Source organism: Drosophila mojavensis, unplaced genomic scaffold (genome assembly GCF_018153725.1).
Source record: "Drosophila mojavensis isolate 15081-1352.22 unplaced genomic scaffold, ASM1815372v1 contig_49, whole genome shotgun sequence".
Lineage (NCBI taxonomy): Eukaryota > Metazoa > Arthropoda > Insecta > Diptera > Drosophilidae > Drosophila > Drosophila mojavensis.
The window spans coordinates 2582501-2598235 of NW_025318872.1; the positions used below are offsets into that span (position 1 = coordinate 2582501).

The 15735-nt window shown below is 39.5% G+C and overlaps 1 protein-coding gene across 4 annotated transcripts in view; it reads right to left on the reverse strand.

Moving 5' to 3' along the window:
- Positions 1-14069, reverse strand: part of LOC6577944 (protein abrupt) — a 56589-nt gene extending 42520 nt beyond the window's left edge. For 3 of the 4 annotated variants that reach the window (XM_032728859.2, XM_032728860.2, XM_032728858.2), the window contains exons 1-2: positions 13971-14069; positions 12459-12788 (exon numbers count right to left, since the gene is read on the reverse strand). The gene's annotated coding sequence lies outside the window, so the exon portion shown is untranslated. The remainder of the gene's footprint in view (positions 1-12458; positions 12789-13970) is intronic. The other variant, XM_044009247.1, reaches the window with a different exon arrangement.
- Positions 14070-15735: the final 1666 nt, after the last annotated feature.

The following is a 15735-nucleotide window of genomic DNA, read 5'->3' on the forward strand; positions in this document are numbered from 1 at the left end:
TAGGCGAAGAGAAGAAGGTGAAGCATTAGAGCGAGATCTTAGGATTCTTCGACAACTACCCCCAACGATAAAAGTGTCGAATGCTATAAAATTTATTGCCGCACGCTCGATCGCCCTAAATTCCGATTCGATATGATCGTGCCCACCTCTACAGAGAGTGCTCTGGCGGTTGCCTTTACACCGGCCTCTACCTGACTTCTGACTCTTCTAATTGCAGCCACTTAGCACTCCGTCTAGCTGTCCGGCTGGCTGCATTGGACCGAACATCAAAGTGCACAACAATTGCTGTTGATTTTTCCAAGATTTTCGTCGATACTTGCAGAGTCCAAAAATAAATTTCCTGCATGACAGTGACTCTTTTTGTTTGTGTTTCGTAAATCCGTGCAGGATCAAAGATTCGAGGAGCATTCGAGGACCACTGACAGCTGCACTCGCTGCAATTGTTGTGACTACACTCGATTTTTCCATTGTTATTGTTATGTTTTGAGGGAAATACACAAAGGTTACCAACGCCAAATGCCAAATGCCGCAAGGGACTCGATCAAGGGACATAGAACGAAGAATTGTTAGCCAAAGAGAGCAAAGCTTTTAGCTATTTCCAATTCGTAAAGACAAATTTCAACTACATTCGCAGCAGCTCGAGTCGGCTGAGAGAGTTAAAAGTTAAGAGCTATACAAGTGCCATCAAGAAACGTGAAAACAATAAGCAAACTAATTACAAATACGCGTGAAAATTTCAAAAATCTTGCCCAGGCATGTAAAAAAGGGTTCACTTAGGGGGTTGGCCAGTGGAAACCCAAAATGGAGGCAGATGAAAATTATGCGCTGCAATTTTTATTGCTTCATTGTTCTTTATTTTGAATACGCTGTGCCCATTACAATATTTGAATAGGGTATATTGAATTAGATAATGCGTATGTGACAGGCAGCATTAGGAGAGTCCACAAAATATAAGCTATAGGGGGTATGATCAAACGAGGTATTCTAGTTTTACAACAAGCAGATAAGAATTGCTTCAAATCAACTCGATAATTTTCAGAAAATCTAGTGAAATCTTTAGTTTATAAAGGTCTTCCATCATACCTCACTACTTATAAGAACAACAGTTCTCAAATTTAACATAAAGTTTCCTTTCAACTATAGAGAGGTTTTGAGCAATTCTTTTTTTTTTTTTTTTTTCTATACCTCCTTACAAACTGCAGAGAGTTTTCAAAGATTACATTTGTCAGCTGTAATTCTCAGTCGGCCAGGGTATTTCCTAGTCATGCACTTCCGACTTGAGCACTTTTACTTGTATTGTTGCTGGCGTTTGACTCCTGGCTGGGTTCTTTGCATTGTGTTTTTGGTACGCTTTTTGGGTTAATGTTAATTACCAAAACTGCTTTGGCACTTCGGCTGACCGACAGAAAAAAAAACAACAACCCAAAGCAATTAAAATTTTTATGACGCACTGAGTTATTACTTCAAATCCACAAACTTGAGTAATGCCAACGCCTCTGCGAAAGGACGTGAGAAATTTTCAAAAAAACAAAAAAAAACTGAAAAGGAAAATGTACGCCCCCGAAACGAAGAAAATGTGAAAAGCAAAAGAAACGGCAGAGATATTAAAAAGATTTATTGTTTTATGATATCCAGTAAGAGAAGAGCGAGACAGACAGAGAGGGTAAGAGAGAGGGGTGGGGGAGAGAAAAAGGTAGCACTGAGTGCGCAATTGCGCTGCTACCTGTGCGGCCAGAGGTCAAAGGTTGAACGGATCGCATCGAATCGAATGGGATCGTAGTTGAAGTCATGTGTTGCCAATCGATAGACGCTTTCCCTATCGAAGTAGAAATGCTGTAATTAAAGTCTAACTGTCAAAATCCAATAAATTATTCCATTTCCAATACAATCTGAGATGGCCAAGTTCGTTGGCTTCTTGGCCATTTAATTGATCATGGCAAGAAAACAAAGCAGCGATCACTTCTTCTCTCTGACTCTCTGTTGCTTCTTCAGCAATAATTTACATATAACGATTCGACATTTATACCACTGCAAGTGAAAATGTTACCAAGGCGGAGAAAAAGACTGAAGATGTGAAAGTTTATTAATTAGACAAAGCCAGAAACAAGACGAAACTCAACTCTCCATCGAAAGACAATACCTTTCGGATATGTAGGTCTATCACATCGCACACTATTGATAATTCCGTAATTACTGTTCATATATATATATATATATATATAAATATACTAAAATTACAATCTCTCTCTCTCTCTCGCTCTCTCTGGCAATGGATTGCATGATAAGGGCGCATATCAATTACAGTTACACGAGCCAAAAACTGTGCGATTAACATAAAAGGGCAGCAAATCCAACAACAACAACAACGCAAAGTAGTTAAAAAAAAAAAACAAGTAATAGGCGTAATAAGAATAATTGGCGCTGAGCGCCAAAGCCCATGTGTGTGTGTGTGTGTGTGTGTGTGTGTGTGTGCGTGGGTGGCTAAAGATACGGCTGAGGGGGAGGAGGAGTCGGGGGTGGTGCTTGGCAGTGCGTGTCCTTCGACTGTCTAAGGGTTGATGGCGTTGACTTGTGACCATTTCATAAATACCGTTATAAACAAATTACGACAACAATAATGACCCAACAACAACAACAATTTGCTACTAACACGGTAACTAACTAGCAACAGCTACAACAACAACAACAACGAAACAAAGGGCTGCCAGGATAACAGTCACAGCAGTAGGCAGGAGCAGCAGCAGCAGAAAGCAACAAAAAAACTACATGAAATTCGTTTTTTATTGCTCACATTTACACATGTACAAGTGACATCCCACCCAGCCGAGCCCCAGCCCCCACCTCCGCCTCCACGGACACCCACTGACCGACGCCGCCTCCTGCTACCCTTTGACCCTAACGCACACTGTGAACCTATTTATGAATTTCTAATGAAATTAAGCGTAATGGGCGCACGGAACACATGTATATAGCACATCTATGCACACTGAGCGAAAATCTTGATTCCTTTTAAATGAAGAAATATTGAAAAAATGCAAATTCAGGTTACTCTTGGATTTGTTTAATTACAATTGATAAAAGTTAAGTATTTTAGGCGAATGCGTGTACATATACACTGAGAGAAATAATTTAAGTTCATATTATAGCATAGTGACACTGCGGGATATATCCCAAGTTATAAGGAGACCTCTTTTATTGCTAAACCAGATAAAGGTCAATTAATAATCTGCAATATGCTTACTTTCTTTAGATCACTATACACTGAGCAAAAAGACTTGTTAATTTTAACGTAAACTAATATATTAATTGACAATTTTGGTTTAGCTCCAAAATAATAAAATTACTTATGAAAAAATATTAGAATACACATTAATGTATTTTATAATTCAATATATATATATATATATATATATATATATATATATATATATATATATATTATATATATATATATCAATATTTAATAATATGAGTTACACATTTCAAATTTTTAAGTGTCTATGCAATTTTTTCTTTGAGTGTATTTTTATGTGCATATGAACTGACCTCCCCAAGTCTTTTGACAGGGGGCACCACCCGTCGACAGGTATGCTGAGTGTGGAGTGGGGTGTTTATTTGTCGACGGGTCGCGACACACACACATACTAGCACACACACACACACACACCCACACACACACACACCCACACAGGTATGCGCTGGCCGAGAACAAAGCTGCTGTTGACCCTTAAGACCTGAGCGCGAACTCAACCTGAAGTCCGCTTCGCGCTTGGACTGAACCTGGAACGTACAATTAACGTTTTACCCTTCGGCTGGCACCTTTGCTGCTGCTGCTGTTGCTGTTGCTGTTGCTGTTGCTCTTGGCCAGTTGCAGGCGACGCACATTGTAATTTTTGGTAATAAAAAATATGGTAACTTCATAATTTCGTAGGCTGCTCTAGTCCTGGCGGGCGTGTCGCCTGCCCTGCGAAACGAACACACAGGATAATTGCGTCCATTTGAATATTCAGCAGTTGTGCTGCATGGCCACGACTCAACCTCAACCTCAACCTCAAACCCAGACCCAGACCCAAACTCAAAGCAAGACCAAACCCAATTACATTCCTTGGCAATGCAATGCAAATTCGTGTGAATCACCTTCCAGTTAAGGCCAACAACTTTGCGGAGTCAACTGTCCAGTTAGGCTTAAGTAGGTATTAATTTCTCCCCAGCGTCTTTTACGGCCCCCGCGACTGCACGCGGAGAGAATTTTGTGCGCGTCTCATCGATACGCAACTTTTTGGCAAGGTGTGGAGTGTGGAGTGTGGAGTTCGAAGTGCTGCTAGGGGGCTGTGTGTGCTGATCCGGCCAATGACCAGCAAAGAAACACCCAAAGTTGGCTAAAAGCCCGCTCCTCGATGCCCGTTGTCCGGGCAGTTACTCACAATCGTGTAATTAATTAAGCTCGTCAGCTGGACAATGGACAAGACGGCTCCGACCATTACGAAGGTGACGCACAGTGGGACTGATAAGCCAAGGCACAGAAATAAATCAAGAAGTAAACAACAGTCAATAGCTGCTTATTGATATAGCTCTATATTCTAATGTCTATTAACTATCTTCAAATCATAGTCCCTGATTTAAGTTTGAGCTGCCTGGCACCACTGTGCAGCACTTCTGGCTGTCAGTAAAGCCTCATGCTGGGCACGAGTTTATAACCTGCCCAAGGCACACCTGGGGGCGACAGAGGCAGAGAGACAGCGAGAGAGGAAGGGGGAGAGAAGGAGTGGGGGGCGGGGGAGAAGGACACGCATTGTATTGGCCTGGCACAAACACACCTCAAATCGCGTTTTGTCCTTTATCAGGTAATTCACTTTTTAACTTGCTCTTCACATTTCATTTTGTAATTCCAGCTTTGGATGCGCGCAGCTCGTTGGGTTCTTTTTTTATTTCATTGTATTTTTTCTCCCTTTTTTGTAATTGTTTGCCATTAATTACAGCAACAGCGACAACAACAACCAGAGCAATGAGGCAGAAGGAGATGCGTAACCCAACAACAAGAGCTACAACTTGAACAGCAACAGCAACAACAACAACACTTGAAGCGCAAATATTTCCGCTTGTGCTTGCGGTTAATTTTATTTATAAGTCGCAATGACACACCTTCCATTTCGATTTACGATCTGCCGCATTAACGGTTAATGAACAGCTTACCAAGCTCTGTCCAAGCGTGCGTTGTTGAAAGAGTGTCAGAGAGAGATAGCGAGAGGGAGAGGCGAAGGTAGTTGAAGCAATTGCCTTGGTTCAATTCTCTTATTCGGTTTGCAATGCTTCTAATAGAACTCGCCCCGATATGATTTCCTTTTCCGACGCCTTGCCTCTCGCTCTCTCATTTGCTCGCTTACTTCTGCCGCCCTCCCTCGCTCAAACACCCACATTCTTTCGGCGAATTCGAACAAGTTCGAAACGACACGAAGTGCAAGAAAGACAACAACGAAGCTAGCACGAAACCAGGCAGTCTGTGTGTGTGTGTGAGTGAGCGTGTGTGTGAGAGTGTGGGTGAGCGAACATTCATTCAACGATTCGCCAAGCCGGCATAACGCCAAAGGAAAACAATAACAAACCTCAGCTGAGGAAACTAGGCGAAAACTTAAGAGTCGGACTTAGCAAAAGAGAAACAATGAGCGAAACAGAAAGAGTGCAAGGCTGCAAGTGCAAGTGCGAGTGCGAAGGCGAATGCGAATGCGAATGTGAGCAATGCATTCAACGATTGCACAATTGGCCAAAAAAGACACCTACACACGTCGCAATGGCGGCGGCTCTTCAGGCTGGCGATGGGCAAAGGTGTTTGAGTGCCGCAACATCCTCCGTATGTAGAAATATATATCAAATACATATATCTTTACATACATATATATATTTTGCAAATATCTTGAGAAATATTTGAGTAAATTTGCTGTCTCTGCGCTTGGCGTTCGGCCAAAAAAGCAGCCAGTAATCAATAATTTTTGCTGAAGCAAAAGAAAAAGGCACAAAAGTGAGCCAGAAATTGCAATGCGACTTGGTCAACGCATTTCCTATTGCAGCTCATTCGAAGCGAGGGGGCGGGGCCAGGTGCTAATCCCACGAGACAAGCGAAGGCTAAAAAAGCGAACGGCAAACAGCGAACAACTTCATTATGAACATCATCAATAACGGCTGCAAGCTGCCAAAATCATTATGGGGTTTTCCCTGTTTTGCTCTGTCTGTGAAATGCGAAACAGAAACAACAGCAACGGCAACGGCAAGCGCAAGCATCAAAATCAAAAGGAAATTCACAAAAGCATAAAAATCAAATAAAGCTCAGCAAAAGCCGTGAAAAACAGCGAGCAAACGAGCTAAAGCGAACGAATTGGCGACCATGAAAAGGGAATAACAGTGAGGCAGAAGCAGCAAGAGCAACACCAACACCAACAACAGCAGCCGCAGTCGCAGTCGCAGTCGACTGCCGTCGCAGCAGCAGTAGCAGCAGCAGCAGCGAAGCGCGTGGAAAACAAAACGTCACAAAACGCAGACAGACGACTTTGACGTCGACGTCGACGCCAAACTTCGCTGGCAATGACGATGACACGTGCTTTTTTCAGCTGTTTTGTGGAAAACTGGCAAACTGTGCGAAAAAAAGGACAAAAACAAAAATCAGAAACGAGAATATGAGTGGAGATAGCAGCAAGAGCGCCAAAGAGAGAGATAGTCTGAAAAAGAGCGAGGTAGAGAGAGAGAGAGAGACCAAAACGAAGTCAAACAGCAAATAAAATGGAGAAGGGGACAACCAAGACCTGCAGGTGGCAGCAAAAATTGCACTGTTCTCTGTGTGTGTGTGTGTTCAGTGTGAGTGACTGCTTATTGAAGGCGTGTGCATGTGTGTGTGTGCGTTTGTCGTTCGGGCTGCCGACAGACAGCGAAGCTTACGGCACTGTTGGTCGTGCAGTCTTTTTGGCGCGTGACGTCGACAACTGTGTGCGGAATGGGCAATTGTATGTGTGTGTGTGAGGAGTGTGCGGGTAAACGGGTGAACGGGTAAACGGGTGCCGGGCAGCTGGCAAATTGCATTATTATGCGAGTGTCTGCAGTCTGCAGTCAGCAGTGCAACAACAACAACAGCGAACGGCTGGGGCAGTAGCACAACAAAAACAAATTGCAACAAAATACGCAAACAAAAACAAAATCGTACGATTGCTCCTCCTCCCGCCCTCCGCCTTTCCACCTCACACTTCCCATTTCCCATTTCTCTTCTCTTCTCCCCTGCTTCATTCAGCATTCTATGGCGATTAGGCAAACTGCACGCAGCAGTAAATAGTGAAACGGTTCTCGTGTGGGCGCTGGGCGGGAACTGCGGCTGGGGCTGGGACTGGGGCTGGGGCTGGGGCTGGGGTGGTGGATTATTGGGGACAGACATTACATGCAGTTTTGTTCAAAAATTAATAGAATTTCATAAGCATTCAGCTCTGTCTATCCCATTCGCATGTGTTGTGCATCGCTCTCTTTCTCTCTCTTTCTCTCTCTCTCTCTCTCTCTCTCTCTCTCATTTTTTGCTATTCGCTTGCTCGCTCGCTCGTATGCTCCAGCTCTCTCTCCTTCCCATTGGTTTGCTCTCTTTTGCACGCTCATGCCTGCTCGCTCTTTCAAATGTTAATTTGAATTTTTATTAGGTTTTAGGCTTTTATTGTTGTTGGCCAAAAGCGGCTGCTGTTGTTGTTGCTGTAGTAGTTTGTTTTATTTTCACTTAAAACTGCAATTGTTGCTGCCGCTGCCGCTGCCGCTGCAGCTGCCGTTGCCGCAGCTGGCGTTGACGCCGTTGTCAGCGTCGAAAGTGCGGCTGCGTTAGAAAATTGCATTTGACAATAGTTGCACACACACACACACACACACACACACATAAACTCATGAACACACACACACACGGTTGGTTTTTAGGTCGTGGGTTTGGTTTTTGTACAGCCTAATATAAACTAAAAAAATTTCTAGAAATTTTGCAGTTTTTTTTTTTTTTTTTTTTTATTAGCGCCGTTCCTGTGCTATCGCCAGCTCCTAACGGTCTAACTGTCAACTCTTGTTAAGGCTTTAACATAAAAGAGCTAAGAACTTGTTAGTCAATTTATTTATTATATAATATATTAAGGGTATTCTGTATATTCTCAAAATGAAAAATAATTGCAAATCAAATGTATATATCAAGTATTATCAGTTACGAAAGTGTGCAAAAAATTATGATGAACAAAATTAAAACTATAAATTCTGAATGTGATAAAAATAAAATAATATGTATTTATATAAATACATATGCCACAATAAAATGGTAAATATTTGCCCGAATTTTCTCAAACTGTAAACTCGAATGTCGCCATCGATATTATCACTCGATGGCCCCGACTTGAGAAATGGCAAATCATCTTCTCAGAACAATGGCAATACAATGCTCAGAACCCACAGTCATCTCGAGACTCATGTGTGTAAAGCATTTGCCACTGCCGGACTAAGCTAAACTAAACTCAAGTAAACTAAGCGCATTTCAATTTCCAGCGCGGATTTGCCATTGTGTTGGCCGATCACAAATCTGTCAAGTCATGGCCAAGGCGTGGAGGCGCCACTAAGAAAACAATTGTCCTTCCAGCCCGAATTTGCTTTGCCTCGGCTGCAATTACCCAGATGCACCTGTGTGTGTGCCGAGCAATGGAAAAAGTCATTGTCATTGGCCAAGTCTTCATAATTGGCCACACGTTTTGGCCACTTTGAATTTTTCATGAGAATTTCAAGAGTTATTTGGGGGCAGCTAATGGCTAACGACAAAGACGTCTTCGGCACCCTTTTCCTTTTTTTGCGGGCAATAAAAACATTTTCCTTTTTGCCCGCCATATAATAATAATAATAATAATAATAATGAATAATATCAAGAAAAATACTTTTTATGCTTCTTCTTATTCTGCTTGTTGTTGTTGGCGAAACAGAAAACGCATTAAGTGCGCGGTTTTTCCATTTTCCATTGTTTATAATATTTTTTGTTATTTTTCTCTTTTTTTCTGTTTCTGATTTTTTGTGTCCAGTCAAAATGGGGATAATTAAGAATGCTTATTTATCTAGAACGGCGACGAATGAGGCCCGACGGCCCAGTCCTTGACCACAGCGGGGGGCATGGTTAGGTAGTTAAAAAGCCAAAAGGAGAAAAACTGAAGAAAACTTTTATTTTTTAATGATAAATTGTTTGAGGCCTTGCTAAAGACACTCAAACACACACACACATATACACACATACACTCAGAGAGTTAGAAGGCGCCTGTCAAAGGTCATATCAGTGTCCCCCTCTCTCTTTCTCTCTATCTATTCTCCACTCTTTCTCCTTGGATGCTTTATTGCAAAATCAATAAAGGAACAAGTAAAAGTGCTCAAGTCTTATGTACACGACTTGAAGATACCTCGTACCAAGTGACATGCAGCTATTCGGCTTTTATCTAGGCTTACAAAGGAAAAGGTATAGAGAAAGTACTCCATATCTCTAAATACTTTGAGAGCACCTACATATATATAGAATTTTAATTAAATTCTAAATATTACAATATAAAATGGAAAGAAGTAATATTCTGAGATCTATAAACATTGGTATGGAATGGGAATGATAAAAGTTCACAAAAGCTTAGACCAGAGTTAAGACTTTAAAAGTTCTAGTTCCTTCCTAAATGAGATTTTTTCGAAATGGTGACGTCTCCGATTTCATAGAATAAAGTAAGAGCTCTAAAAAATATTTGATTTGGTTGGATCATTCCGTATAGTAGTTTTAAATGTCAAGTACTTTAGTGATACATGAAGTATAAAAGGGGAGATCCATACTCCAGCTCTCACAGCTCCAACTTCCTCTGCTGCTCTTTGCTATGATACTCTTCATTATTTCAAATGGCTTTATAATATACCCTACGAAATCTAATCTAGAGGATTCGCATCAACAATTTAGCAAGACTAAAAACAACTGAGAAAGCTAAAATCGATTTTAATCGAAATTGGATCTTATCTGAGCACGCTTAAGAAAGAGACATTGAGAAAAAGACTAAGTCTAACACTTTGCGAATGAAACATATGTCATTCAATTTGTAAAAGCTATCGACAACTCGAAGAGGAATTGCTCAATTCTCGAATATTATCAGAGATTGACAGATTAATGAACAGATCTAGTTCGCATATGCTATCGATCCTTACCAAAGGTGGATGTCAACACCGTCTGTTGCCTGCATCCTACATCCCCTGCCTGCTATGCATACCAACGTAAACCCTGTCATCGTCTAACCTGTCCAGCTCATTTTTAATGGATGTATGTAAAGAAATGAACTGAACCATTACCTCGTCTTCAAACCAAATTCTTTTACTAATTAGCTACGCAAGTTGCTGAGTTGCAAATTACAAGCGGTACAGCAGCAACAAATTTGAAGCACTTCAAAATTGTTGTCGTTGTTGCTGTTGTTGTTGTTGTTGTTGCAAAAGTTGCCTGTGGGGCACGCAAATCACTTGTTTTTTTTTTTTTTTGTGTAATTAGTTGGCTCACTTCAGGGCAATGGTTAGCGACGACTGCTGCAAACCCAAAAGCTAAACTCAACTTTGACTTTGAAGCGTAATTAACCGAAAACCGATCGCTGGCATACAACAACAACAACAACAACTACCGCAACATACTGTGGGCCGCACCGTTCTCTGTTTGGTTCAGCCCTCAGCCTCCAGTTTGGATAGAGAATTCGCTTGGAAATCTTCTCGTTCAACGACCGATAAAATCAACTCCAACTCTCTATCCCCAACCCGCTAAGACTAGCGCTTCCCCCACCCCTCTATTGGCGTCTTGGCTGCTGCCTTTTAGCGGGTTATTGATTATTAATATATTTTGTTGTTTTTTTAGTTTGGTTTCCCAAACTTTTTTTTTTTTTCTCAATTTTGTGTTTTAGCATTCGCTGTAATTACAGCAACGCGTTAATTGTTCAACTCCTCTGCATTCCGTTTTTGTGGTATTTTGAGGGCTTTAACTATTCACTTCTGTTAGCTGGCTCGAATGTTTTCTCTATTTGTATTTGCTTTGTTGTTGGCCCGAAAAAACAACATTAGCCGGGGCGAGAAAACTACACTTACGCAGCAGCATCAGCAGCATCGGCAGAAGCAGCAGCCGCAGCATCCGTAACTCGACATCCATTATCTACCATTACCATCATTGTCTCTGCCATTACCAGACCCCCTCCCCTTCCCTTCCCTTCCCAAATAACAGCCAACTATAGTTGGCTAAAACTGTGAAGAGCTGAACTGGTTATTAAATATGAGAATTACTTCGATTTGATTGATGAAATGCAAACACAAATCGCAAATGAACTTGAATACTCCGAACACCGCAATATCCTAATACCTAGTTTAGTTCCCTAGTTTTATACGATCCAAAATTTATAGCTTTTTTTTATATAGAAATAAAATAATTTAAAATTTATCTTGGATAAATGACTTATTTTTATTTATATCGCATATAAAAATATTTTAATTTTTAGTTTTTTTTTACTTTTATTTAATATAAATTTTTTAAGTACAGATGTATAGCGAAAGATTCTACATTTTCCATTTTGAAAATTCTTACACATATTTCATATTATAATGGATACGAAATATTTATATTTAAAAATTTATAATAATTTTTATTCATCTGTGATTTATCTCTATTCGGATTTTTTCGAATTTTAAGCAATAACTTCCCACAATTTAATTTTTTTTTCTTCATTTCATTACTTAAACATAAAAATATATTTTTATAACAAATATAAAGAATATATAAAAATATTCAGATTTAACAATTATCCTAATTTTCCTAGATTAAATAAATATAAAATTGTTCACTTTTTTTAGAAATAAAAAACCGAATAGCTTAAATATATCTATAACTAAAGAAGCTTGAAGATTGTATACTAGTCTAAAGAACAGCTATAGTTTTGCTATTAAGTAATAATACATATGTATATATCATGATAATGTATTATGAAAAAGTATAGAAAATCATTTAAAAATTTAAGAATCGTTGCTCATTACTAGAGTTGTGCCTATGTATATGCCAGACCATAAGAGGTCATCAGGTGTACATGCATATATCTATATATAGCGAAGGCTGTTTAACCTAAAAACATCATAGAAAATGATACAGCCCTGTTATCTGAATTTCCCTGACCCGAAGATAATTTATATTTAAACCTGAATAAATATTTGAAGTTTCTAATCCACAGAATCATACGACATACATATACATATATGAAAATGTTGGATGGATATGGTTAGATTGAAGAAAACTAAAACACAATCTATACTTATTCAATAAGAACTCAAGTTTCAACACATTTTTTGAAAATTTCTACAATTTTGTAACCCTATAGTATATAATAAAATTAGCCATGCAAGGCCGGGTAATTATTAAAATTAATATTTCAATATGGACTTACCAAATGCCGTTGGATGATTTGATTAATTTAAGTTCTGTTTAGGAATAGTTAGTTCCGTTCGAACCGTTAATATTTCTTTAGTATTGATGTCTTTTGGCTGTCGCACACAGAATTCAATTGGGAAAATCACAAATTCGGAAACTTTTTGCAATACGATTTCGAATTTTTGTTGTTGGTTTTTGTTTTTCTATATGTTTATATATATATATATATATTTGGGGGAGGTTGGACGTGTAAATTTGTTGGTCGATTTAGAATTTAGAATTTCTGTGGAGGCGCCTATTTTGTTGTTTTTGTTTTTGTTTTTAGGGATGCACAAAACACCGCAAACTGCAAAAATTGAAACGAAGCCAATCAAAATCAATGAGGGGGGCCACAGTGCAGCACAGACAACAACAATAACAACAACGAGAACAACAGCTACTGCAACAGAAGCAACGAACAGCGGCTAAAGCAAAGTAACTGTAAAAGATGACGCTCAGCGCACTGCATTTGTGCGCTCTGATTTTGTTGTGATTTTATTGTTGTTGCTATATATTTTCTTGTTGTTGATTTTTTTTTTTTTTTTTTTGCGCTTTGCTTTTGGGCTCTGTGTGTGATTTTCGCTTTTATTAATAAAATGCACAACTTCCGTTATTAATTTTGCAACAGCAGCAATTGTAGTCTATGTGTCTGTGAGCGTGTGCTTGTGAGTGTGTGAAGCACGGACGACAGCTACAACAGCAACAACAACTGCAAGCGTTGAGCGCGATGTGTCACCAAGGCGCTCGCTTAGGGGAATCGCATTCGAAATCGAAATTCGCAATCCAATTGCATACGGTATATAAACAATTGACAGGGCTGGAATAGGCGGGCGCCGGGCAGTGAGCCGTCTAGGCTCTATTTAACGGGCAAGGCGCGGATTACGCTGCTGCTGCGCTCCTGTGCACGCGACGCTGTCGCCGCCTCCGTCGCCGTCGCTGTTGCTGTTGTTGCTGCTGCTGCTGCATTCATTCATAAAAATCAGGTTGTAAAAAAGCAAAAACAACGCTGATTTTTATTTATTTATGCCAATTTGCCGCTGCTTTTTCTGGCTGTTTGTGTGTGCGTGTTATTATGATTTTTTTGCTGTTGCTGTTGTCATCGTTTGATGTGGCTGTTGCTGTTATTGTTGTTGCTGATGTTTGCCTAGCCGCAGGAGGCGAATTGTCACTGATTTTCGTTGTTGTTTATTTTGATTATTGTTTTCGCCTGCATTTGCGGCAGGCATTGCAAATTAACTATCACTTGAACGAGGCACATGTGGCAAGTGCACTAAATTATTATTTTGATTGCTTTGATTGTATTTTGGAGCACTACAGATACATGGATAGATAGGTAGATCGTTCGCGTTAATTGCATGTGATTGTAAATTGTTAATGAGTTGTAATTGAAATGATTATCCAATTGCAAAGCCAGTCGGCCGACTCGACCACTCGGACTTGGCTAAGAAACCAAAACAAATCACAAATAGTAAGTGAAAATGAGCCGCACTTAAACCACGACACCTGCTGCCCGTCTGATTGCTGGAAATGTACTGAGAACACCCGCGTAATTTTTTTTACTTGCTCTTGCGTTGTCTTGTTGGACTTGCTTCGGCTTGTCGGACCGAACGAAACGCGCTCGGTAGCGACGAACGCCGGCACACACACAAAACAAAGCGTCGAGCCGAACCACGTTGCAAGTCAAACCCGAACTGGTTGCAATCGAACGAGCGCCGCGCCGAAGCCGATGTGCGATGAACAAATATCTATTGGCATGTAATTGCCCTTAACAGAGAGCTGTTAGTATGTGGATCATTCTCTTAGGGCTTACAATACATACAATGTCGGTAAGATGTCAATGGAGAAAGGGATTTTGTTTTAGCAATTGATATTATGTTTAGGTAATCAATAGTGCGATATAATTTTCTGCTAATTTAGCAATAAATAATTAGCCAAAAGAGTTTGTTTATTTGCTTTATTGTTTGACTTACGCGCATACTTTAACATTCTGTTAACTTACTGCTTGAGAAGCAACATCAAACATGTTCGATGCTCGCAACTGATGTACTCTAACTGGTCAAGAATTAACATGATGTACTCAAACATGTGCGATGTACATGCATATAGCGTGTAACACCCCTTTGTTTGCTTATTGGCAGGTGTTTCTACGAATTATGCTATAGGTGAATTTAAAATATATTTTTATGCTCATTTCTAGTATTTAATAGATGCTTTTATTCGTAGATATATGTATATATTTGTCTATCATTTTAAATAGCGCGAATATCGTCATCAAAATACGCACAAGTATTTAAATAAATGTATAATCATAGCGCTCGGTACATAACATTAACGATATAAATGTTTATAAATAAAGCAAGTGAGCAAAATGCAGATACATTTGTGTGTGTGTGTGTGTGAGTGAGAGTATATGTGCGCCTGTGTGTGTGCACGAATTAATAAGGTGTGGGACCAAACGCTAATCTTGTTAAATAACCAAGTCATTCAAATTTCATATTTGAATGTTTTTCTGATGAAAATATTTTTCATCACCATTTGATTAATAGCTGAGCTCAATGTATATTCAATTTAAATTAATATAAATATAATTAATAATATAAATATATATGAATATACATATTTAAATCCATACATAAAGCAAGTACTATCTAAAACTTGAACCTCCCACGATCTTCCGTTTCGGATTCTTCTGCTTCTTCTTCATTGACAATTTCTGTCGAGAATTAAAACAGAAACGAAATAAATGTACAGAAAACACTGTTTGTTGTTATTGCTGTCGTTATTGTTGTTGTTGTTTTTGTTGCTGTGTGCTATAAAAATATAAAATTAAAGCAAGACAGCCAGAAAAACAAACACACGAATATTTTAATTAGAGTATAGATAAAAAATAGCAACAAAAACTACATATGAAAGGCAAATGCGTGAAATGAGCATCAAACAACAAAGATACAAGTAAGAGTTGGTCAAGTAGGGAGTGCTCGACTAAGAGATAGCCTTCATCATGAACATAGTTGCTGCTTCAGTTATTCCAGGTTGCATACATACACACAGAGATATGCACCCACACTGCATTATGCTAGAGCTGCGCCTGCTATTCTTGTAGTTCATCCAGTATTGCGAATATGTCCTTAAATAACTCGACTTATAGATGTACGATTTGAGTGGAATTTTCAGGAAATATGTGCGACATCGAAATGTGTGCATATACTAAAGAGCAAAGTTCTACTGCTCTTAATATATTTGTTTTATGCAAA